The sequence below is a fragment of the Tympanuchus pallidicinctus genome, unplaced genomic scaffold, assembly GCF_026119805.1.
Source record: "Tympanuchus pallidicinctus isolate F22 unplaced genomic scaffold, pur_lepc_1.0 scaffold3, whole genome shotgun sequence".
NCBI lineage: Eukaryota > Metazoa > Chordata > Aves > Galliformes > Phasianidae > Tympanuchus > Tympanuchus pallidicinctus.
Genome location: NW_026294747.1, coordinates 85007038 through 85031706, shown reverse-complemented (window position 1 = coordinate 85031706; position 24669 = coordinate 85007038). Strand labels below are relative to the sequence as shown.

The following is a 24669-nucleotide window of genomic DNA, read 5'->3' as shown; positions in this document are numbered from 1 at the left end:
GGGATAGCAAATCCTGACTAATTTACAGATTTTCTTCAGTGTCCTACTGGCTGCTGAAAGTGCTTTTCAAGAGTTCTTGTGATCCAGTGGATAAAACACTCTTTTCCCTCTGTTGTCTGGATAACCACCCTGATGGTTTTTCCCAGTTGCAATAACTTGTTCTCCTACTTTACCTTATTCTGGAAGGTTAGTATTTACCAGAATACAACTGAAGGCACTCAGTTTGCCAAGAAAAATATTCCTGTGTTCTCTACTCATTTTAAGTGTGAACTGTTTACCTCACTGTACTGTCTGTCTTCATCACTTCTTTGTCTCAGTCCTTTTTTTCTTTTTTTCACCAACAAGGACAGTAGTTGCAGATTTAGATTTAGTAGTTACAGATTTGTAGTTGATCTTCAATTATTTTTTTAAGCAAACATACCACAAAGTATTAAATCAAAACACGCTTTCACATATTTCTGTTTCACAAGATGGTCTTTTGAGAAAAATTGCCTAAGTACAACTGTTTGTGAAAAGGACATAAGTAAATTTCAGTATAGATCACAAAGCAGAGTTAGAATTAAGCTTTGCAAACAAAAAACTAGCAACAAAACAGTAATCATAGAAACTTAAGAGGTCCTTCAATATTTAATGTTACAAACTTATTTTTCTTAATGTTCTTCACACAAATCAGATGTAATCAGCGCATTCATTTCTATAAAAAACAAAATTAGAATTGACCAGGATTGTATTGGTAATATGGGTGAATCACTGTGCTGCCTGAAGTTATGGAACACACTACTTCTGTTTCACAGTAATTAGCAGGCCATCTGTGCCCATACCACTCTCCATAAACAAAATCCACTTTAAACATCAACTTACTGTTCCAGAGTGGATTTGTGGGTTTGATTCAACAAGAAGAAGCTTACTAGAGCTGCTTTGAAAGTAATGCCTCCCTTTTTTATTATGTTGGCCCAGGAGGTCAGAGGCAGTAGAACTTGAACCTTTCCACAAATAATCTTTATATTCTGTCACGTGACAGATGGCAGCAGAGGGGCACTCTGACAAAAAGATGTCTGACATGAAAGTGGATATGAAGCAAAGGTGTGGAACTAAATTTCTCCGTGAAGAAAAAATTGCACCTGTTGACATTCATCTACACTTGCTGAATGTTTATGAAGCCCGAAGAGTGGATGTGAACACAGTGAGGTGGTGGATGTGTGTTTCTGCAGTGATGACAGAGATGTGAAAGACAAGCCACTTTCCAGATGGCCATGCAGATTTTTATGAGTGTGGCAAGCAGACTCTTGCTGGAGAAAATGCACAACTAATGGTTGTGATTGTGTTGAGAAATAATATTTCTTAGCTTGAGGATTTCATCTATCGATAGTGCTATTGTTCTCGTTTACCTGCTGTATTTCCATGGAAATAAATAGGAAGCCTCACTTTCAAGCAACCTATGTACATTCTGTCCACACATAACAACTTTTCTCATTTTTCTGATTCAGTGATTTCTTTCTTACCGTTTCACTTTAATCTTGCATCTTTCATCACTTTTTCTTCCCCTGCAATTCACTACTTTGCTATGCTTTAACTTATGGCAGAAAAGGAGAGAATTGAAGAAAATAAGAAAACTAGACAGTAAAGATATCTAAAGACATTCAGATTTCCAAAACTTTTGTCGTCCCTTACGGGCATTTCATATAACAATGCACTTTTATTTCTATTAACCTTAGATTGGTACAATCATAAACTAGAACAACTAAAATAATTTTAGGTGAATATATTGAATGAAATTTATGTTATGCCAATGTTATGTGCACATGTCCTAAACAAAAGGAACAACTGAGGATAGTAATCTGGATTTGAGACTAGTTATCCTTGTTTTTTAGCCTGCTTTTTGCTTTCTGATGAGGTAGTGATAATGAAATTAATTGTGCTTACCAGAGAACAGTCTGTGACCAAATCTGCAAAAATAATGAAGTTGATCAGATTATGCTATGGTAGCATAGTCAGCAAACTTCCTTGGTAAAAAATGAATTGGTCAAAGCAAGGCGAATGAAACCTTCTTCCAGAGGAAGAAATGCATAAATTATGCATAAGATAGCAGGCTGACTTATTGATTTAAACAAGCAGTCTGAAAGTATGTATTGCAGGAGTTAACTATAGAATTTACTGATGCTATAGAACCTAGAATTTTTCTAAATAAACCTTGGTACTTACTAGCTCAATGAGCCTTCCATGTAACAGATTGATATGAAAAGACAGGATGAGCGAGGATGCTTATTCCAGTTGTGCTGTGACCAGAAACGTGATGGAGCCGAATGCTTGGGATTTATTTTTATTTATTTGTTATTTTTGAGGAATGAGGGAATTTCTAGAGATTTTTAAGACCCTTTACTCTATTTCCATGTTATTTTCAAGTGCAAAATGCTAAGGAAATACTTGACAGAGTGACATTTCTTTACCTCCCTGCAACTCTGGAAAAAGAGAGTAACTTGACATTTGAGGTGGAAGGGAGTCAACTGTGAAGGGAACTTCCATACCACTTGAACCAGTTTTGCTGTATTCATAAGCCAGCATCTGCTCTTGTAAATTGACTAATTGTGGGTGCAAGCAGGTATTCACTAATTAGATGCTCAATTATCCATTTTGCTCAAACAATGGCCATTTGCATGTATAAAATTAAAGGCTTTATGGACAGCCATCTCATTCCTGGTAATGAACATTAACTAGGGACCATCTTAAAGGCATCTATCAATATTTCAAGGCTTCAGGGAAGTCTGGGGGCCTGGAATTCTCTTATGAATAAGTAGTGTGTAGCATTGCCTAATAATTAAAGTATATATGTGGCAACATTAATATCAGAATGTAGCAGAACCCAATATAAATGGTAATTAGGAGAAATGACAGCTCAGCAAAAAGGAGCGATAGCATCATTAGTGCCACTAGGGGCTTTGTGAAGCATGCTCTCGCTGTAGAAAAAGAAAGGGAGTGGGAAAGAACAGCTTTTGATTATGCTAGATAGTTGTCCAGAAATTCAAACCACTCCTTAGGTAGATTGATATAATTTTTTCATTTAGAGATTGTCTAATTGTGAATTTTCAAAAGGTTTTCAATTAGTTGTCATAACTGCTTTTTGAAAAAAGGACTAAATCTTGATACCAGAACCTTTCTTTGATCTTCCCTCCATACTGTGTTAGGAGAGTTACTTCAGAGTGCCACACTGATATCCATGAAATCTTTTTAAAATACCTTTAAATTAAAATGTAACGAACTATTCATTGTGAAATAGCATTTAGGGTTCTAGATATCTCTCATTTCTTTCTAGTCTATGATGAGGATTCTATGTGCCTTATTGGGGTGATGTATTATCCTTTTTCATAAAACAGCTTTCTGATCTTTGAGTCAACTGTATGAGGAAAAACGTAGGAAAACCAACAAAGTTGAAAATTGTTACTTGCTGGTCAATATTGTACTCATAACTTTTAACCTATAACTAATGCATTTATTCACTGCATCAAAATAGAATAAAAGTTTATATCTAGGATATATAACTGACAGTACTGTCTTCTTTTTATATTAAAAAGTAATTACATAATTCTGTATGTATCTCAGATCCTATAGACCTGTTTCTGATCATGATTGTCAATCTTGTCAGTACATGGTATGTGTCAGAAGAAAGAAAAGACTGTAACTAAAATCCCAATTCCTGCCAGCTCTCAGCTACTGAAGCAATCTTCCTCTTGATTCATTGCAGGCTTTGAACAGGTCTGATTTTTTTTTCTTGATTTTTTTTCCTGTTTTTTCACTGTTGTTAGAAGCTACAGAGAAAGCAATACCTGTTACAAGCATGTTCCAACCTGGGGGCCTTGCAGACTTATTAATCCAGAGGATTCTTTTGTCTAAAGAGCAGAGAGCACCCAGTTTTTTAACATTTAACTCCTTAGTGTGAGATTTTTCTTGATGATTTGAAACAAATATCATCAACTTTCAAGGCCTAGAGAGTTACACTGAAAAAAAAAAAAAAAAGTTTCTGTTTAGCTATTTGTATTATAAATCAGGTTATTAAACATGTATATAGCACGTTAGTCGCTGATATTTATTACTTCCTCTATTTTCTTGGCTTTTTAGACTTGTAAATATGTACCAGAGATGGCAGGAAGGAAAGAATATCTTCATCAAAGCCACCAGAAATTTTGTTTTCAACTTCAGGGATGAGAATTAGATGTTAATTCTTATTTGGTTTTATAAATCCTGTGTCTGATGTTTTTACTCAAGTTTTGATAGTGCTACTCAGTTGTAGCATTTTTGTTAGAAGTTTTTGTAAGAGAGACAGGCTAGTTATTTTTGTCTTTCCTCTTAGCCATGTCTGTTCTTTCACAAGAAGCTGAGTCCTCACAATATCACTTAAATGCAAAAAAAAAAAAAAAAAAAAAAAAAAAAAATCAACTCTGATCTGAATAAAATCTGCAAAAATTCACCAAGCATTTCTATAGCTCAGAAAAGAAAATTCCCTAAGGTTTTGGCAGACCCAGTCATATGAATAAACATGCAGAGTGATTTCTGCCTAGGGGATTTTAAGAGATACAAACATAGCTCTATGCACAATCTTGCAACCATTTCTGCTGGGCTGTTCTTATGATTTATCATGTTATGGTAATGTTTACGAGATACCACTTCACAGAATGACAGTACTCTGCCTGACAGTAAAGTGCCTTTAAAGACTTCTTGAACAAAATATTTACATATTCTGCATAACCTAAAAACATAATAAATACTCTACATCCACATTTCCACAATAACCCTATATAGACCTATATATTCTATATCATGTAGAGTTCTTTCAGTATTACTGGTTGTTTGCTTAGATAACGTGTTGAGTTCTGCTCAGTAGCGTTAGAATAGTACTCTGGTTTAATGTCTTGGAATTGATTTTTTTTATGCTGCGCTGTGTTTTAGTCTAGTAGAAAATAGTATAGTTTTTTGTACAAAAGGTATTGTCATGGTAAAAGTGACAAAAAAACAACAGAAAACTCACTGTGCTCATTCCTATGTTTTATGGGCACTCTCTCCTTTGATCCCGTCCCTTAGAACAGTGATATTTCCATTTGTTTGAGCCAAAACCAGAGAGATGCAGTTTGCATCTGGCCATTTCTGAGCAAACCAATGCAGAAAAGATAATGCATTAAAAATGATCGCTTCTATTGGTCGTGTTCAGTTCATATGTGTTAGTGATAAGTTCACATGGTACCTGTTTTCAGCAAATGAAAAGGCCCAAGTAAATGTTTACGTTGTCAGACCAGATCTTACAAAACATTTACGTGAAATTTGTAGTATTATATATAGTGTCTTCATGGGAAACTCACTTTTGTTCCACTTGAGTGAACCCAATATAATTTTATGAATAAAAACTGGAACAAAAAAAAAGCCATAGGAGATCTCTTCTAAAGAGATCTCTTCTCTTCACAAGGTCAAAGAGGGGCTTATTCCACATAGCTATGTTAGGAGATTCTCTGGAAAGAAAGTAGCACATCATCAAGACTGAAATGAGTAATGCTGTATTTGTTCTTATCAATACATTAGTGATTTCTTGAAGCACACTGGAGGTTGCTGCTGGGGATACAGTGTTAACTTGGTACAGGCTAATCCAGGAAGGACTCCCTGCTCTTCTGTGACTAGACTAGATTATTACAGTTTCTGATTTAGCAATAATTTGGGCCATTTGTATCTTCAGTATGCAATACTTCATAGTAGATATAAGCCTTGTTAATTCTCCTTAAACTTCAGCTAAGCTATTTATCTTGAATTGGGATTATCTGTATGTTTCCTATGGAATGATGAGAATAATGAGCAATTAGTGCACAGCGAGCCAGCTTTTCATGAAAATTCTTTCCTTCTGTGTATATTCCACCTATCATTAATTGAAACTGACCTTTATATTCTGAATATAACTCTCTAGAGATGCTCAGGTCTTAAAAAAAAAAAGAAAAAAACCCAATGTTTCGTTAGATTATCCATACTCTATTTATTAGTTAACTAATGTTAAGAAGGTTCATTATCATTAACAAGGGTAATATCCAACTGTAGTTTTATATAGCCATTACAAGTGCATTGATGGTGTTTAGTAAAGGTTCTTGTTTTCATAAATCAGAATTTATAATGCTAAAATTGACAGGTTTTTGTTTGGTACGCATTGGATGTGCTCTGAATGACAGTATTTCACCTTCCCAGGTAAGTACTTGTTAAAGAAAAGTGCAAGCCCGTTACAGAGCACTTTCCAGGAACTTTGATTCAGGACTGTACAATCCATACAGATTCTGTACCACCTCTCCTTTGCAATTAAGGTTTAAAATACTGACATTAAGTTGGAATTAAACCATCTAGTTTGTCTGCCCTGTGGAACATAAACTATCAGGGATATATGTGCACATTTGTATATTATATTTATAAATATTTCTCTGTAGCATACATTTAATTTTTTACGAGATCAATAAAATAAACTAATAGTTTAAAAATTCTGTCTGTAATTTGTATTTCATGGAGAACTGGATATGTTTCTTAAAATTATGCAGACAAACAACAGTAGAATCATAGAATATCTTGAATTGTATGGGACCCACAACGATCACTGAGTCCAACTCTTGGCTCTATACAAGGCCATGAAAAAATGAGACCATATTATTAGAGCATTGTTCAGAAACTTCTTGAACTCTGGCAAGCTTGGTGCCAAGGCCACTGAGGAGTTCCTGATCACCCTCTCTGTGAAGAACCTTTTCCTGATATCTTACTTTAACCTTTACTGTAGCAGATTCATTCTGTTCCCTTGGGTTTTATCATTGGTCACCACTGAAAGGAGATCAGTGCCTACTGCTTTGCTCCCCCTCATGAGGAAGCTGTAGGCTTTCCCTCAGTTTCCTCTTCTCTGAGCTGAAAGAATCAAGGGACTTCAGCCACTCCTCATACATCTTCCTCCTCTATAGTCTTCACTATCTTTGTAGCCCTCCTTTGGATACTCTAATATTTTTAGATCCTTTTTGTACTGTGATGCCCAAAAACACACAGTATTCAAGGTCAGGCCCCACCAGTGTTGTGTAGAAAGGGACAGTAACTTATCTTAACCAGCTAACAATGCTGTGCTTGATGCACCCCTGGTTGGCCCTGTGGTTGGCCTTCTTGGCTGCCTGGGCACACAGTCAACACATATTCAAGCCACTGTTGGCCAAGACCCCCCCAGATTCCTTTTAGCAGGGCTGCTCTCCTGCATATCATCCACCAGTGTGCATATGTAGCCTGGTTTGTTCCTTCCCAGGTGCAGAATCCAGCACTTGCTCATGTTAAAATTCGTGATTGCCTGGCTCTGTAATTTGTCTAGATCTCTCTGTAGGACTTTTCCACCCTTGAGAGAATTAACAGCTTCTCACAATTTAATATTGTCAACCAACCAACTTGCTCAAAATGCTTTCTAGTCTTACATCCAAGTCATTTATGAAAACATTAAAGAGAAGCATGCTAGCAGAGCAAGGGAGGAGATTGTCCCCCTCTATTCTGCTCTCCTGTGGCCCCAGCTGGATACCAGGTCCAGGTTTGGGGGCCCCAAGATGGGAAGGATATGGAGCTTTTGGAGAGGGTCCAGAGGAGGGCTGGAGCACCAATCCTATGAAGAAAGGGCTTGTTCAGCCTGGAAAATAGAAGGCTGCAGGGAGACCTCATTATGGCCTTCAGATATTTACAGAGAATTTATAAACAGGAGGGAAATCAACTTTTTACATGGGTAGATAGCGACAGAACAAGGAAGAATGGTTTTAAGCTAAAGGAAGGGAGATTTACATTAGATGTCAGGGGGAAGCTCTTTACTGAGGGAGTGGTGAGGTGCTGGAACAGGTTGCCAGGAAAGTTTGTGGTTGCCTCGTACCTGGTGGTATTTAAGGCCAGGCTGGAGGGTGCTTGGCCAATTCTGATCTTATACTTGGTCTAGCAGCTGGCAGCCTTGCCTTGACAGGAGGATTGGAAGCTAATGACACTTGAGGTCCCTTTCAATCCAAGCCTTTCTATGATTCTATGATTCTATGATTCTATGATTCTATGATTCTATGATTCTATGAACTGTCCCTAAAAAGGAACCGCACTATTGACAATCTTCCAGCCTGATAGAATCCCATTTACTATAATCCTTTGGGCCATCAGGTAATTACTCTCCTGACACATGTTTTTTGACTAGATGTATACAGGACATTTTAACCAGAAGAATACTGTAAGGAAACAGTATTGAAAGCTTTACTGAAATCCGAAAATATAACATCAACTGCTTCCTTTTGTCAATTAGATGGGTGACCTTGTCATAAAAGGGAATTAAGTTAGTTAAATTTTAGTTAAACAAGATCTTCCCCTCATGAACCCATGCTGGCAGTGACCAATGACCACATTGTCCTTCAGGTGTTTTTCAATAACTCCCAGCATAATTCTCCCCATAATTTTACCAAGCACTGAAGTGAGACTGACAGGCCTGTAATTACCAGGGTCTTCCTTCTTGCTCTTCTTGAAAATTGGAACATTTGCAAGCTTTCAGTCAACTGGGGCCTCTCCAGATTCCCAAGACTGCTGAAAAATAATTGAGAGAGGTTTTGTGATGACAATGGCCAGCTCTTTGAGTACCCTGGGATAAATCCCATATGATATGGACTTGCATGCATCCATGTGGAGCAGCAAATCCCACCAAGTTTGAGCTTGGATGGGAGTTGATCATTAGTGCAGTCATAGTCCTCCAACTCAGGGGTCTCACATGAGGTCTCATATTTTGAAAGCTGTTTTTATTAAGATGAGAAATTGGAAATTAAGGTTGATAAAAATGAATGGATGCTATGCTGAATTGTAAATGTGCAGTCTTTTATACAGGGATTTCCATACTGTCCTTTTAAGGATAAGGTAGACTTTGAGCTGTCACATCTCATGACTGACAAATAATGTTCCTGCAGCTCTATGCAATGGCTGTATGCTATAATATCATGTTAGAAAAAGACGTATTCAATGACGTTCAATAGCTTCTTACTTTAAGGTTCAGAGAAGTGCAGGTAAGCACTGAGTTGCTTCATGGACATGGGCAATGTAATTCTATCTGCATTTTACCATTGTTTTTTCCCTAAACATTTCAAAGCAATCAGTGGCAGAGTTGCGTATGCTGTGTCCACAGTCCTGGAAAATGAATAGATGGAAAAAAAGGAACACCAATTAGTGTCTGCTGTGCTGGTGATTTCTTGGCTAGGTTTCTGCTCAATGGAAATTGGAGTGAAGTAACTAATTAATGTCATATCAGACAAAGAATATGTAAAATAGTAACAACTTTGTCCATTTATCACAGATTTCTGAAATAAGGTGAAAGCCTCCTTATCCTACTCCAATATGTTGAATTGCTTAGCTCTTTGCCTATGAGCACACATCTTCTCTTTAAGCTCCACAGGGAAGGTTTTTCCCTTTTATTTTTGCGTCTCTGAACTCTGGAAGGTTTCATAAATTCTAAACAGATTAAAGAAGAAATTTCTTGCTTGCTTCTTTACAGACTTGCAATCAGAACAGTTGATCTAATTTCTTTTCAGTTCTCATCCTTGATATTCCCCAATAGGCCTGAAAAAAACCATAATGATATTACAAGCACAGCTTGAAAAGCTGTTAGGTTTGTTTGGAATGAGATGGCGATTTCACAATAGCAGAATAGTGCAGGTTTCAGAGATGCCTACAGGCTTGCTACCAGTGTGAAAAACAAAAATGTCAGTATTCATGAGACTTAAGATTACATGCCTTATATATATTTTTTTAATAAACTATGAGTATATATAGATATGTAGAAAGAGAATGCACAAATTACATTAAGGAAGACAATTTAGAATGAAAATGATAATGTGAATATTATTAAACAATTCAAAGATTTTATGATTATTTGTGAGTTCAATTGTGAGGCTAGAAATTGTAGTTTTCTCTCTTTTAAAAGTGGAGATGGCAGACAAACAAGAGCATCTGTGAACTAAAGAGAAAACACTTTCAACCTACATTACTCATTCTGTCAGTTTTTCCCTTTCCCTTTGGTCTCCCTCTGAGCTGCTGTTCAGGGCTGAACTGTGCATCAGCTATATCCCTGTTGTACACAGGTATAAGTCCATTAAAAGATAGACTAACTTTCATACCTGAGAAATGATGTCTCAAGCAAACATCACTATTATTAGTGGAAAAAAAAACAAAAAACGTTTAAGTACTGAACATTTGTTTACATAAAACACCTGGGAAAAATAAGTCTATTTTGTAGATGCTGCTGCAACCTTTAAAATTATGGCATGGTCAGCTTGTATGGCCAAATGGGATATAACTGACTTTGGCCTAAATCTCTGCTCTTTCTGACAGAAATAGGAAGTTAGGAGGAAGTTATACTTTGACCATTGTGTATTGTGTAGGTTTCATCAAGAGTATCTCTTTTAGAAGCTGGATGAGTCATATCAGCTACCCATTTTTTAAAACATGCTGCACAATAAGCACTAGTCACAATCAAACAGGTTGTTCAGAAAAGCTGGAATCTCCATTTCTGAAACCTGATTGAACTCAGTCTAGATCTGTAGTTGCCCTGCCTTGATTAAGGAGTCTAGAAAGGTCCTCCAACTTAAATTATTTTGACAGTGTTTAGTGATATTTCTAAGACATAAAAATGACCTGCTTTTCCATCTGAAGTATTATTTTTACATTTTTAATTAAAAAAAAAATTTAGCACAGATTCAGATTTTGTTCATCAGAAATGGTGAAGCTTGCAAGACTGTTTCTGCATCCCTTGCTGAAGTCATTGAAAGATGACTGTGATCTGTACACTGTTCAGTAAATTGAGATACTAATGTAATTGAGTACAACTTTCTATGTTGTACATGGCTTTTCTTAAAATTATGTAAAATAATAAAAAAAAATGATTTTTACTAAAAGAAGTTTTTAATGAAAATTCAACTGCTGAGCATAATAAACATTTAGATTGCCTATCAGGTTAACATCTGAATAATTTTCAAGTAATTATTGAAAATGGCATGTTTTGGACTGCAGTCTGTTTCATGTGATAGAATAGATGATACTATTTAATTTATCACTGAAGTTTCTGTAAATTTCTGAATGCCACTGTAGCCTGATCACATTATTGCAAGGCATGCAATCAACTTCACAATTACTCGCTCATGGATATTGGTGCTAAGCTTATATTTATACAAGCATTTGACATGGTAATCAATGTGATATCATGCAAGATTGATTAAAGTTGATCATGCCATAACTCATTTTTGCTTTGTGAAACTAATTTAGGGTAGACTGATGAAAGAAAGCTGCTTGGAATATTTAGATTCCACTGTGTGTTCAATGTTTTTTTTAGAGGTAATGAATAAAAGTGGCATTGATTCACTGCTTTCCTCAGAGTGCACAGAAATAAAATAAAATAAAATAAAATAAAATAAAATAAAATAAAATAAAATAAAATAAAAAAGCAACAAACTTAGAACAAATGTTGGTCTTGCTGTAGTTGCTGCAAATAAAGATGACTCTAGCAGATCTCTGAGGACACAGAGTAGCTCACAGACTTGCCTGTGTATTTCAGGTAGGGCATTGAAGCAAGGATCGGTGCACTCGTGTATTTGCCTAGCTTTGTTTCTTAGCCGTGTCTGGAAAATATTTGCCTGGAAAGTCTTCTTTCTTCAGGTATGAATTTTCTGACATCCAGGAAGGAAAACCCAACATTTGAATTATTGAGAAAGGGAAACGTAATAGCTATTGGCAGCACTTCCATAATACGAAGTGAATATTCATCTTCCTAAGAAACACTTCTCCTTAAGAAAACGCTCGCAGTGCTGTCATCGGATGTTTAGTGAGTGCAGAAGTTGAGTGATTTACGCCAGTCCTGGCGAGAGCTGTGTTTTTGCCAGCCATCTGCCCCAGCTAATCTCCGAATTCCATCTCCAAACGGGGATGATTTACAACTTCCTTGATTAATGACATCTCTCATTTTCTTCCTAACGCGGAGCAATTAATCTCACCCCGTCCCTGGGGTCCACCGCAGTAATAGGTTTTGGGGGGAGAAACAGTCTGCAGAACTCCTCCTGTACATGACACTTTTTTTATTTTTCCCCCCGCCCTCTCTCCCTTTTCCCCGCGTCGCACAGCTGGCGGTGGGGTCGAAGTTACCCAGCGGGGTGCGCAGGTGCCGGTTCGGGCCGGGGCGTGCGGTGCCGGGCAGAGGAGCGGGGCGGCCGCAGCTGCATTGCGGATGGAGCCGGCGGCTCTCGGGAGGGGCGGGCGGCCGCGTGATGCGGGGGGGGGGGAGCGGTGAGTGCCCGCGGAAGGGAGCGTGGGCGGTGCGGGGCACCGGGGGGCGCGGAGCCTCCGCTCCGCCCTGCCACAGGAGGCGGGCAGGGAGAGAAGAAGGGGGCCCTGCACGGAGCGGTGAGTGCGGGCTGAGCACGGGGCGAGCAGCGCTGCCTTTCCTCTGTGTCCTCGCATGCCCTCCCCACAGGGAGCATCGGCACCCGGAGCTGCCCTGCGAAGCCGGGCCGGGGGACGCGGTGACACAAGGCTGGCAGCAGAAAGGTGCGCGGAAGGGTGCGCGGGGCTCCGCGCGGCCGCCTGTCACCTGCGGCACTGGGACCGCGCCCGGCACACAGCAGTGCCCGCTGTGCCCAGTGCCGGGCTGCGGGAGCGCCGCATAGTGCCTTACGGGGCCCGGGAGCTCGGGGCTGTTATGCGGAACGGAACGAGTTTAAAAGCGGCCGTGGTTACTCTCTTGGGAGGGCGAAGCAAAAAAACGTGCCGCAAAGCCAGTTCTATAGAGAGCGAAGATACGCTGGGCACAGAAGTGGCTGAGAGGGCCGGCCGGGCGCTACCTAGCCAACCTCGTCTTTGGGAGTGAAACCGTCCCGTTGTCTTGTTAAAGCAATAATTACTGTCTGAAGGACGCGAAGCAGTAAGCTCTTTTTTCAGATCGCTCCGTGCGTGCACCAGGAGCCGGGCTGGAGTTGCTGTGTGTGTGCCAGCAGCGACTCAACCGCGCGCGCTTCGCCGGCCCGAGCGGAGCGCTGCTGCCTGCGCGCTGTCGGGGCGTGAGTGATGCGGGAGGAGCAGCGGGTGCGGGAGTGCGGAGATGGGGATAGGGGTGGGTTCGTCCAGCATGGAGAGGGATTGCTTCTGGAGCACTCTTAAACTACCCAAAGGAAAGCGAAGGACAAAGTAGAGTGGAAAAAAAAACCTCTACCGCAGTTAACGCTGCTAGCATACACGCGAGTTGATGGTGTTTTCTCTTAATAGCTCCTCGCCAAGTGCAGCATACGTCTGTGGAATGATGGAAACTGAAATAAAGGGTGTGGGTGTGGTTTTGAGGGGAGTGTGCACGGTTTGAGATGTAGTGCTGTGGCCGGGATGCTGGATTTTGAGTTACAGTTCTGCTGTGGCTGCGTTTAGCAATTGATGTGTCAGCACTGAGTTTGATGGAGCTGCACTGAAGAAAGTTATTTAAACAAACTCTTCCACTTCGTTATAAAATCTCCAGTTTTTGAAACCAGTCAGCTCATCTCTTAGTTTGTAGGATAATGCTGTAAAATTACTTGCTGATGATGTATATGTTAGAAGACTCATTCTGTTACTTCCTAATTTTAGGTGTCTTTTGTCAATGATTCTATTGAAAAATCCTTTTTTCTTCTCTTTTTTTTTTTTTTTTTTTCCTTTTCCTAATGGGTCTTGTGAAGGGTGCCTAGGAGACGTGGGGACAAAGGTCATCCAAGTTGCTTGAGAATGATGTGTTGAAACTCAGTAGCAGGAGATGTTTGAGGGTCATGTTGTCCATGATTTTGGTAGTCTTTTGACTATATTACTGATTAATATGTAATAATTGTACATGATTTTGGTATTACTGATTATAAGTAATGCAGTTTTCTCTGGAGAGGTGGAACTTGGCCTTGCCCAGATTTGTGGTCCTTGGATTGCTCCGAAGGTTAATATTTTAGATGGCTTATCTTTTTATGCTGAGGAGTTTAGGGCATCTTTAGCAATATCACAATATTCCTTGAGTTTTGTTATTTGTTTTACTGGGGAGTACAACACAGCAGAAATCCTAGCTGTGGTTGGGCACTTGATTCACATTTGTCTTCCCACACTGTAATTTAATCGTATTCTGTATACCATGTCAATGTACCATACAGTACAGTGGTTTTACATGGTGTTGCACATGGCCATAGGAATGGAGGAAAGGAAATTAGCTTTTCCATTAAAGCCATGTGAGAGCAGTAAAGTTTTTATTTTATCAGTGTCCTACTGAAATAGTAGCATGAATAGAGGAGAAAGGAATAACTTTAACCAGAGTTTGTACTTGATACTGTAAGTCTTGTGCTTTACATTTGTAGTAGCTCCTTTGGTAACTATTTGGTCAATGTCAGATGTTTTAAATTCCTTGGAACCTACCTTTCACTTACCTCTTTAAATTCTGGAAGTGCAAGTCACTGCTTTATTGCACTTAATCAATAGTTAATCAATGTATTCAAATTGCATTCAGAGTGTAATCAGAAAGAAAGCATTTTAATTTTAACAGCTGCAAAACAGTGTTAAAATTAATTTGTATTTATAGCATAGTCACCTTCTCCAGCTTCTTTTCATTTGCATGAAAAGATGACAGTGTCTAATGGTATTAGGGACAGCTTGGATTTTTTTCCTTTAGTAACATGAAAAAAAAACCAAACCCAAAAAACACCAAAACACCCACCTTTCTTCATTCATTTCTTAGTGCTTTCAACTTTTACCTGCCATTGCTGCCAACCAGGGTTAAGTCTGTGGTAAAGATGGTGCAGGAAAAGGTGCTAGTATGAACGTACATCATTATTTCAATGTGCTATTCTGGACTGTTCTGACACGAAAGTTATCCTCTCTTCCAGTAGTGAAGTTGTTCATGAGATAAGTTTATTCGATATCTCCCCTGAGCTGTCGGCTTTACTTATCACAACTGCAGCCTGTCAGAACTGTGTCCTGTCCTTAGGCTGCTGCAGGCAAGGAGGATGCCCCAGTAATATCAGAGGTGGTTTTCAGCCTAATTCCATTTGCAGACCATTAAAAATGCTCCAGTGAAAATATGCTTTTTTTATTAGAAGGGAGGCAGGAATGAGAGAAGCTATAATTTTCATGTTACAAGATGATGAAATTGAGGCCTTGGAATGATGTTATGGTTAATTAGCTCTCATGTTCTTACCATATGTAAGTTTTGTTCTGTAACATAAATTTAGGGGGTTGTTTAGAAATAATAATAATAATAATAAAGTAAATATTCACCTGAGGATAAAGGGCATTTTTAGCACAAGAGCGACCTGAATAAAATTTACTTTCAAAAATTCACAGACCATTTCTCCGTTAGATAAAGATTATCTCTTGTACAGAGGGGTTTGCATGTTTAGCAGTGGTATGGGCTCAGGGAAATGGTTGCATTTAGTTTCTGTCAAAGCTTGAAATGTCATGCCATGTAATGTACCAATCCAGTTCCCCTTCAATCTGTTTAAAATGTGTCTTCAGAAATCTTTGCTTTTGGCTCTTGCCAGAGATTAAGCCCTCTTGAGTGATTTCCCTTCTTCTCTGTCAGGTTTAAGCTGCTTCTCTTGCTAAATCCACACTGTATGCAGCCTGGCTCTATATTCTTGTTTTTCCTCCAGGAACTCTCAAGTCAAGAGGGAGATGAATGTCTCTGCTGGCTCATGCCTTGGTCTGTGCTTGGGACTGACTCCCCACCTCTGCAGGACATAATGTACTCTTATCAGTTCCCCCTGAAATTGTGGAATATTTGAATGCTTTCCAAACAAATTGCTTTTGTAAGATGAATATTAAAAAAACTAAAGTGTAGATAATTCCTGATATTCTTTTCTTGCACTAAAATACTAAGGGCAGCTAGGAAAGTTTCCCCAAAAGTTTGCAGAGCTGAAACTCTGATATTAATAAAGAATTTTGAAAGAAAAAGCATCTTAAGCTTAGAAGAATTTTAATGGCTATAACAAAAATATAATTTTGTGGGGGTTTTTTTGGTCAATTGCAATGAAACTGCTTGCATTTCAGGTAATAACACAAGCTGTTATATAGCTCCTACATTTTCATTAGACATAGAATCATCAAATGACTTAGGTTAGAAGGGATCTTTGCCAACAATCTGATTAGGCTAACCAGGGCTTCATCCAGCCTGGCCTTGAACCCCTCCAGGGATGGGGCATCTACAGCTTCTCTGAGCCTGTGCCTCAAAATCCTCTGAAAAATGTATTTCTAATGTTTAATCTGAATCTCCCCTCTTGTGTAAAGCCATTACTCCTGGTACTATCACTATACTGCTTTGATAAAAAAATCTCACCCCATTTCTCCTGTAGGTCCTTTTTATGGACTAGGAGGCTGTAATGAGGTCTGTATGGAGCCTTCTCTTCTCCAGGTTGAACAAGCTCAGTGCCTTAAACTTTTCTTTGTAGGAGAGGTGCTCCAGCCCTCTGATCATCTTCATGGTCCTCCCCTGGACTCTGTCCAAAAGCTCCATGTCTTTCTTGTGCTGAGAGCCCTACACATGGATGCAGTACTCTAGGTGGGATCTCACATGAGCAGAGCAGATGGGAACAATCACCTCATTCACCTTACTAACTACTTCTTGTGGTGCGGCCTGGGCTAGATCCAGTTTTGTTGTCTTTTTTACTACCTATACTGCTTCTTTTTCTGTTTGATTGCTAATAGCCTTTTTTTCTTCATACTCTTATTTAGTATTGAAATTCCCTAGAGCAAGACAACAGAAAATTTAAACATAAGAGTTTTAATGCTAACACTTTTGATGTGTTGAGCTTCTTTGCATATAGTATTTATTACTATTGAAGTGTCTGTGAGTAGTTTACAAAAATCTTTGTATGTATGTATTGTGAATGGTATGACATTGTTCTTTACTGTGCTAAGACTTCTGGACAGTCATTCATGGAATGTTTAATATTAGTTTTGTCTAATAACATTAGAGCTAGGTTGTAGACTTATTTATTTAATTTAGGTTAATGTGCTTGAGGGGGAGAATGAATGCATGGTTATTGCCTCAAATAATTAACAATATGAGTTCTTAACTATGCAAAGTGTAAATTGTGTTATCTGTCTGAAATACAAACACTTCTGTTAAAATCCCTGATGTTGTAGGGAGGAAAATTTACATTTTGTATAAAAAGAAATGAAAAATGTGTTGGTTGAAGTCACTAGATTTACTTTCAAAAACTATAAATTGTAGCTTATATTTATTAATTCCTCTTTGTGTGTATCTGTGTCTGTTAAATCAAAGTGGTTTTTATTTGTGTTTTTTTTTAATTTCCAAAAAGGAAATGAAGGTGACCAGGAGCCTACCCTACATACATTGATAAGTTTTGCCATACTGCTAACAATTACTTTGCTGTGTACGTAGGTTTTATATTCCTATTCTGAAGTTAGCCAATATAATACAAAATGTCAGAAATCTGTATTTTTCAAAATAAGCTTTATATGAAAGCATTTCTGAGTTTTGTGATTTTGTTTAAAAATGTATTGGCTAAATCCTTTGAGAGTTTCTTACACTTTGCTTTCAGTGGGGCTTAGTCTAAGTGTAGTGGTTTTCACTCCTCCCTGTCTTCAAATTCAGTTCTGTCTCTAAGAGTGAGATGCATTCTCTGATTGCCTTTAGTGTATGTAAGATTGGATTCTAATAGTCCAATAACTGTGTAATTTTGTGTTGTTCCTCCAATTAGGTACAAGAAGATGAATCTCAAAATAATAGCAAACAGGTCAAACGTTTTGAGAAAACCACTATAGTGACTATGTGATTATGTGAGTTATTAGTTGCATGTAAATCTTCTTAAGGATGATGGATGGAAATCCCAGGTAGAAACAATGGTAGCAATACACCTTTTGTGGTCTCTGAAATTAATTTAATAAATGTTTTGGAGTTTGACTAATATACATGTAATGACTTTTTTGTTTAGGTCAATGTAAAGCCTAATGTACCTTAGAGATTAGTATTGATCAGGTGAAGCCAAAATCAATCTTGGATTTTGAGGTTCATTATACTTGGAAATAGGATGCGGTACAGAAGTTACATACATGTTAGGTTGTAGTAGGCTTTTACAGTAATTACGGACGAATAAACTTTAAATTATCTGCAGTGTCTAAAAGTAAACAGAAAACCTGGTAAAAATCAGTTATCTAAATAAACAATTAGTGAAATTCTGTATGTGCTTTCTTAGTTTGAAGGATACTCTTGAAATCAGTATTAGAGTTCCCTTTTGCTTCAGCAGGAGAGGAATTTTGTCCTCTCTGTTGAAATTCATGAGCTGATGCTGAGGAAAAGGCTAACCGTTTTTGTTTAGATGTACTTCTTTTAAAATGGAAAGTTGTTTTCTGTCTTGGCTGTCTTTCTTAGATGTTCTGGTCAAATTGAATTTCTGCAGCTGGAGAAGTACATGCGTAGAGAAGGGGAAAGAGGTGAATTGCAATATAATGTACCCTTCAAATATTGCATGGTAAGCATAATCGATTTCACTGAAGGTGAACTACTGCCATTTGCTAGATAGGAAATGTCCAAACAGAACATGCACACGTATATTTTAACAGTTGTTGTTTTTTTTTTTTTTTTTTTCCTGATATAAAACATCTGGCCTGAGTACACATGTTAAAACAAACAGCTGGAAATTCTGAAGATATTTGTTGAGAGCTTTCAACAGAAGTAATTCTTTCTGAAAATCTGATTTTATCGTAATGTATGTTCTGTGTAAAGTGAAATAGTGCAAACAGAGCTTTATCCAAGATTCTTTTGTAGAACAAATTGTGCTTTCCCCTCAGATTTTCATAGCATGTTGTTAAAATAAATGAAGCTTGTACTATATGTCTTCTTCTCAAAAGTAATATTTGTCTTCTGAGAACTTCAGGTGGTTCTCCATAAGAGACTGATATCAGTGTGATTCTACTTTGCTCTATCATTTGGCCTTTTATAAAAATATAACAAAATGATTGATAGATTATGCATTTCTATTTATTAATGTTTATATATTTATAATTTTGATGATATCTGATTGGAAGTTCATATACACATGTGCATATACATCATGTTTGGGATGTCTTTGAAAATAAAAATTTAGATAAATGCAAACTGTTGATACTAAAAATAATCTTCAAAGCTGCTCCTGTTGAAATTGACTATTAATAATGAGTTGTATCCCAGTTTATAACCTGAGACACCAAAGTGCAAAAGTTAGAAGAAATTCCCAGGATATGAAAATCCTTTTACCAGAGCAGCTGCTCCTATCAGTAGACTTTTCCTGAATTTCTCATCATTTATCCTCACAGTAAATCTGCAGTATATGTATTAAGAAATTTGTCATATTTATACCTGTAATAACTCTTTAAAATGTATTAGCAGGAATTTTTAGAGAGAGGACTTGTAAATGCCTTCTTCTGCTGCACTGAAATCAGTACATCCAATATAGTTACTTTAGATTTAGATGAAGATGAGGACAAAAAACTGTCTTCAGAAAAAAATTGTTTAATAACCATAATTGAACTATTTTTGAAAATGCCTCAAAAAAGGTGATTTTTAGCTTCTAAATATTCCTCTTCTTACTTAAATGTTCTGGATTAATTTTGCAAAAGATTATTTTCCAATTAATGTTCCCAGGTGGAGTAGCATTTAGGTCAATTGTACTAATTAGAAGAAATGTATCCAAAACTTATCTTAATGCTTGCCATTCTTCTTAAAATGCTTACAATTAAAATTAGGAATTGTTGTTCATTAGCTTCCTAAAACAATGAAGCACTATAATGTTAATAGTTTCAGGATGGAAGTGAAAGTGAAAGAAAAACGGTAAGGAAGGTTATACTTTCTGTTTTCTGTGTGTTTTATTTATTTATTTATGGAACTAATGCATGTTGATTGGAAAAAGTAATCATTTTCTGTTGTGCTTGACCTTTATATTAACAGTTGTTAATTCCTACAGTTAACACTATAGGAATTAAGTTAAACACAGAAGGCCTATTCCTCTTTAAGCTGCTTAATCATCCTTGAGGTGTGTGTAAGTATGTCATGGCAATTTCTTCAGAGTATGGACTTCAGATGATAATGTGTTTCATATATTAGTCCTCTCATGAAAAAAATATTATGAGAAGTGATGCAGCCATCTGATCTTTCATGCTCTTTTTGAAATTGTTGATGGGCCAGCTCAAAATGGGTCAGGCTTTTGCTGCAATCTGACTTTGAGAAACTTTGGAATCAATATGAATCCTGACCTACATTTTTGAAGTGGGACTTCAGATACTGGGGTGAAGAAAATAAAGCTTTTTAAACCTTTATTTGTGTGTCTTTGGCCACAGATTTCATTTCATTCAAACAGTGCATGTGTAAAATATGCATTTTATTTCTTCAATAGTCTTATTACTAAATGGAATTAATTATAATTTATATTTACATAAGAGCAGCAGAGGAGGCTTAAATTGCATTTAGTTAAGTGCATATCCAAAAAGAGTGTGTTGTATGTCTGAAAATTATTTGCAAATAGGTTTAAATGCTTGGTTGCCTTTCAGTAATAGAATTGAATGTTTTTGAAGTAAATCCATCTTTTGCTTTTAAAAACTACATATAATTATATGACTAATACTCTGTCATAAAGCACTGCTGCTTTAACTAGTATCTCAAGTCTCCTCCCATAGCAGTTTGCTTGAAGTCTGCCTCCAAATATGTGAGTAGGCTGCAGTTCAGAGAGAAAACATGCAGATCTGGTTTGTGATCTCTTACAGTGTTAGCTATTTGTCAGATAATATTAAATTTGTCTGACATTAAGTCTGAATATTTAAGAGAAATTTAAGCTCATAAGCACTTAGGAAAAAATGAGGATTTTACTGTAGTAAAAGCGTGACTTCTGTGAGGCCTGTTGGTAATGCAGCTTGGTGTGTTGCTTCTATAACTGCTAACGTAGTGCTACTTCTCCAATTTTCTATCCCCTGAATACAGAAAAAATTAATGAAAGGAGAAGAAATACTTGCCCTTAGTTGCTGTAACTTCTGTTTTGCCAATGTACTTCGTTGCTTTCCTTCCAAGTTTCTCCAGCTCTTTCATGATCATCTTGTACATCCCAATAACTCTTACCTTTCTAAGCCCACTATATAAAAGGATGGCATATGCTCAGTCTTTGTCATATATTAGAACATCCAGTGATCCGAATGAGACAGTACTACTCTCGATTTTTTGGCACAAGCTGACACCAGTATTTTGTTATAATTCAAGGTTTTACATGTTGATCCAGTTAGACTTCACAAGCTTCCTGTAAACATGTGCATGGTCCACATAAATGAGGAAAATGGGTGAGAACAAAAACTGAAGGGATGATACCACTGACACTAAAGAGTATGGAAAGACTTTGATTAGACCGAGTCCTCTTGGACCACTTTTATGTACTTTTTAGACTGTATCTTTTAAATTGCAGCGCTTTCTAGGTAAGCCTCTTCCAGTGGTCTGTGATTTTTTGACCTATGACAAATATGGTTTTGTTTTTGTTTGGAGAAGTTTAATGGTATTGTGATACAGATTTTTATTATTATTATTGTTATTATTATTTTTGTGGGAGTCTGATTTGGTGAAGAAGCCAATTGTGGCTTCAGGAAAGCCTCTTAGTTCTTTGACATGCAAATAGCAATTTTATTGATCCAGCAGCCTGGTTAACTTGCCAAATCACTGGAAATAACCGTATTTGTCTAAAAAGAGCAAGCATTATACATAATTGTGCTACAAACAACTTTATATTGTGAATTTGTTTTATGAAAGGAGAAGAATTACTTGTGGAGATACTGGAATTAAAAATCTCCCACTTGAATACAGTGACTTTTGTCTGAATGAATGTATGAAAGTGCTACTGATGAAACAGAGGCTTTTTTCAATTACTTTTTATTCCAATTTTTGCTAAATAGAAAGTACAGACAACGAAGACAAACCAGCACTTACTGTAATCATGTAAAAGTAAGATCAAGTTACTCAGATGGTATGATTAGAATCCATCTGTTGCTTAGCTTTTGTGATTTTTATTTAACTTTTACCATCTCTGCTTGCTTGTTTTCCTAAACAAAGTAACATATTCTCTCAGAAATGAAAGTGGAAAGTATGCTAATGAGAAGAAAATTCCTGTGAAAGAGGTTTACAGTGCAAAGTAAAACTGAGTTTCTTCTTCTAGTCTTCATGAACTGTTTGGAACAAATTCTACTTGAGGTTGCAGCTAAAACAAATATTTGACCAGTCTTGTCATAGGGCTTTGTCTTAACAGACTTCCAAAATAAATTAATAATTCAGAAAGATGTTAGAAATAATTTAAAAGACAGTTTTTAAGCTAACAGTCATTGGTTATCATTTTTGAAAAAGCAGTTCTCCAGTAGAAAATAATAGGCCACAATTAGAGAGGGAATTGCCTATTTTCAAGGTATGAAACATACTTTTCACCTTCCATATTGTCAGTGTTCTTTTAACAAAGTGGCTTATATACTTTCAGTATTTAAATTTGGACTTGGACACTGAAGGATGTAAATAAGTGGAAGGAGTTAGGATGCAGCTCAGCATATCTGAAAAAGTGCAAAGTGACCAGGTCCTGACAAATACCATGCTGGGTAACTGAAGGTATATTCTTTGACATCCTCAGTACAATTAAAAAAAAACTTTCCTCCTGAAAATCACTTAGAAGACAAAAAACTTCATTTCATGCTTTAAGAAAAGGAGCTCAATTTGGATCTTAGTGCTAATGCTTCTGCAGGGATTCATCTGCTGTTTGAAGACTTTAATTTTTTTTTTTTTTTTTTTTTTTTTTTTAAGACTACAGAGATATTTTCTAGTTTTTACAGTATAGGAAATAATAAGGGTCAGACCAGAAAATAGGAACTATTTTATTTTACTTTGAGCAGTTTGATAACCACTTTAATGACTTCTAAATCACTTACTGGACAGGTAACTTTTTGCAGTTCTCAGTACATTGCAAAGTTTCCTTCAACTCTTGATATCCTGAAAATTTCAAGAAATGAATATGCATTCAAGTATAAAGGAGTTTTTAATATGTTTAATGTTGTCCATTGGCTAGATTTCTTTTTTTTTTTTTTTTCTTTTTTTTTTTTTTTGCTAATATAAAATATATCTTGATTATATCTGTCTATAAAATATATCTTGATTATACTGAAGTTAATAAAATGTAAAATCTAAAAATTTTTCCTCTTAGAAATGTTGGGGTATAGAAAAGAAATTGTAAGAGTATTTCTAGAGGAGCAGATGGAAGTTTTCTGAAACTTTGTGACACTGGCAAATAATTGATTCTTAAGAATGAATGTAAGAAACAGAGGTATCACCATGGGTCCTCTTGTTTGGAGGAGACTACTGGCTTCTAATAGTCAGCAGTTTTGTCTTCTCTAAGAATAGATTTCTGCTTGATCATCATGCTTAATGACTTATGCTTTACCAATATTTGTAATCCTCCTCTTTTGCATTTGACCTTCAGAGAACGTTGTGACAAAGGCACTTAACAATTTTGTGGAATTCAATGGACCTCTGTTCTTGGCTCTCTTTATACATCTCTTATCCATGATGAAGATACTTTTTTTTTTTAATTCACTATATAACCTCTGATATTTTTATTTTCAGTGTGCTGATTAGGTGATTAAAATACAGCACAATACTACACTGTATTCTATTAAATGTATAGAAGTTCTAAGGCATATTTTTGAACATTTAACTTTCCTTCATTCATGTATTAATTCCTTATAACTGTAGCTATGTGCATATAGAATATGTGTTCTATAAATATATAATGTGGATGTACATACTTATGCTTCCGTATGATATTTTCATCATTTTCTTTCTTCTATTATATCATATATGTAATTGAGCTCTATTAATAGTCCATTTATTTTTCCATGAATATAATACCATTTTACACACATGTATGTGTGTATACAGAAGTGTACACACACATACATGTGAATTCACATTCTTCTATTTTCGGTCTTAGCATTACTAAAGCAGCATAGTCATATTTGGTGTTAGCTTTGTTACCAACTTTTATATATCCTGTTTAATCCATTAGATTGGATCTTTCTGATCTAATTTTGTAGCTGTTCTTTTCAAAACTGTGACAGTATGGTAGAAGAGTTCATCCTGCTGTCACAGAATCTGTGGTTCATACTGAGATGCTTCAAAATAGCAGTTGGCGTCAAAAGTAATTTTTAATAGTCCTATTCCACCTGAACAAGATAATGCAGAGCAGCTTCTTTACCTAGAGACAGAGATTTTCTTGGGCTCTGGAATATGTTTACTTCTAGGAAGTTTAAACTCTGACTGCAATTTTAATCCCTACTTCATCAGGATGGAGCAATCTTTCCTGATGAAGTATAATTTTGAAGTCTTGCAACAGAAGTTGCAAAAAGGAAAATATAATATTCTGCCCAATTCGGTAGAATTCGTATCTTTGCCTTTGACCCTGGTTCTGGGCACTCTCCCAAAGAAATAATTAACATGTTTTTTCTCATCATTCTTGAGATCCCTCTCAGTGATGTGAGAACTGCAGATTGAGAATGTGTGTGTATTCATCAGAGGTGTAAGCGGTGCCGCTGAAATGTTTTGTTCCTAAGCTGTGCTGTATCAGTGAAGGTTTTGGCATGATC

The 24669-nt window shown here is 36.9% G+C and overlaps 1 protein-coding gene across 1 annotated transcript in view; it reads left to right on the top strand.

The window, feature by feature from the left end:
- The first annotated feature begins 12323 nt into the window (after positions 1 to 12323).
- Positions 12324 to 24669, top strand: part of THSD7A (thrombospondin type 1 domain containing 7A) — a 257309-nt gene continuing 244963 nt past the window's right edge. Inside the window, exon 1 of the mRNA XM_052695414.1 lies at positions 12324 to 12432. The gene's annotated coding sequence lies outside the window, so the exon portion shown is untranslated. The remainder of the gene's footprint in view (positions 12433 to 24669) is intronic.